This window comes from Hemiscyllium ocellatum, chromosome 5 (genome assembly GCF_020745735.1).
Source record: "Hemiscyllium ocellatum isolate sHemOce1 chromosome 5, sHemOce1.pat.X.cur, whole genome shotgun sequence".
NCBI classification, from domain to species: Eukaryota; Metazoa; Chordata; class Chondrichthyes; order Orectolobiformes; family Hemiscylliidae; genus Hemiscyllium; species Hemiscyllium ocellatum.
The window spans coordinates 22,904,123-22,906,575 of NC_083405.1; positions in this window are offsets into that span (position 1 = coordinate 22,904,123).

Genomic DNA, 2,453 nt, shown 5'->3' on the forward strand with positions numbered 1-2,453 from the left:
GCCCGCATTGTCGGGCAGTCTGTGAGGTCACTTCCGCCCGTCTCCTGGAGCAGCCTCTTCCTCCTTCCGGCTGTGGACTGCACAGCCTGTGGTCAGTGTTAAAAGTCACACAACCCCAGGGTTAGAGTCCAACAGGTTTAATTGGAAGCACACTGGCTTTCGGAGCACACAGTTGTAAGATACAGAACTGACAGCAAAAGTTTACAGTGTGATGTAACATTGGACATATTGAAAAATGCCTTGATTGTTTGTTGTATTTTCAATGTTTAATTTTAGTTACATCATACTGTAAACTTTTACTCTCAATTCTGTATCTTACAATTGTGTCTTCTGCACACACCTGCTCAAGCAGCATCGCTCCGAAAGCTCGTGCTTCCAATTAAACCTGTTGGACTACAACCTGGTGTTGTGTGAATTTTAACTTTGTACACCCCAGTCCAACACCGGCATCTCCAAATCAGTTTGTGGTCTGCAGTGTGAGGCCGATGTTAGCTCCATTCTTGGGCTTCCTCGCAAACAGCAGTTGTTGTTCTCTGACTTACATTTGTATTCCGCCAGCATTTATGAATGAATAATGACCAGACGCCCTGTTACTTTGTCATTTTGTCAGTTACCCTGTCACCAGGATAACTCCTTTTCTACTCATCGTAAAACCCCACGTACATCAAAGTTTTACCTGCACATCCACTAATATCATTTATTGTATCCGTTGCTCCCGATGTGGTCTCCTCTACATTGGGGAGACTGGGCACCTGCTAGCAGAGCGCTTTAGGGAACATCTCTGGGACACCCGCACCAATCAACCACACCGCCCTGCGGCCCAACATTTCAACTCCCCCTCCCACTCTGCCGAGGACATGGAGGTCCTGGGCCTCCTTCACCGCTGCTCCCTCACCACCAGATGCCTGAAGGAAGAACGCCTCATCTTCTGCCTCAGAACACTTCAACCCCAGGGCATCAGTGTGGGCTTCAACAGTTTATTCATTTCCCCTTCCCCCACCTCACCCTAGTTCCAAACTTCAAGCTCAGCACTGTCCCTATGACTTGTCCTACCTGCCTATCTTCTTTTCCACCTATCCACTCCACCCTCCCACCCCTGACCTATCAACTTCATCCCCTACCCCACTCACCTATTGTACTCTATGCTACTTTCTCCCCACCCCCACCCTCCTCTAGCTTATCTCTCCATGCTTCAGGCTCTCTGCCTTAATTCCTGATGAAGGGCTTTTGCCCAAAACGTCGATTTTACTGCTCCTGAACTGCTGTGCTCTTCCAGCACCACTAAGGGAGAAACAGAGGTTGTTTCCTCTTGTGGAAGAATTAGACTAAGGAGTCACCCATTTAAGACAGCCGAGGATTTTTTTTTCTCTTAGAGTGATGGACCTGTGCAATTCTTTATCACAGAGGGCCTTTGAGGCTGGTTTGTTAAATATATTGAACGCTGAGATAGATTACTATTGAGAGAATCAAGGATGATGGGGATAAGACAGGAAAGTGGAGTTGAGGATTATCAGATCAGCCATGATTTCATTTAATGGTGCCAGTGACTTGATGGTCCAATTGTCCTACTTCTGCTCTTAGACCATCTTATGGTCTAATTCCTGTTGTCTTATCATCCCTATGTTTACAGACCTTCATTAACTCCTAGTCAAGCAACATTTTGATTTTAAAATTCTCATCGTTGTTCTCAAATCCCTGCAAGGTCTCAACCTCCATGTTGTTAATTACTTCAAACCCCATAACTCTCCAACATATCTGTGCTTCTCTAATTCAGTTTTTTTTTTGCATTCCCAATTGTAATTACTCTACCACTGGTGGCTGTACCTTCAATTATCTAGGGTCCAATCTCTGGAATTCCCATCCTACTCCATCTCTCTCTACCTCACTTTCCTCCTTTGTGATAATGATTAAATCCAACTTTAACAAAGGTTTTGCTCATCTTGCTTAATATCTTCATATGTCCACATGTGTCTTGGTTTTATAATATTTCTGTGAGAAACACTATGATGTTAAATGAAGCTGTATAAATAAGGTATCATTGAGTCCGAAGCCATCATTGATTTGGGGTTTAACTGTATGACTGGGTGTCTCCTTTCTGAGAGGCACCAAGCAGTCGTCCTCATTGAACATCTTGCCTTATTCTCTACAATGTTAAAATTGGTTGGTATCTTCAGGAATCAGTGATTAATATTTTGGGTACTGCTGCTAGTACTCCAGCAGAAGATTTTTAAGGATATTCTTTACATACGTTGTTTATTACTTCACCTCCACTACATGTACTATTACTAGGTCAAGATATTTCTTTTCCCTTAAGGTGGACCCTTGTGGTAACCCTGCAGTTACAGATTAAGCTTTAAACTCAGGATCTCTTGCTTCTGCTCTGTATTTTTATCCATTCATCATATCATTTTTTTGCTCTGTTATCTTTTGTTTTGACGGGAGAAAACACATGT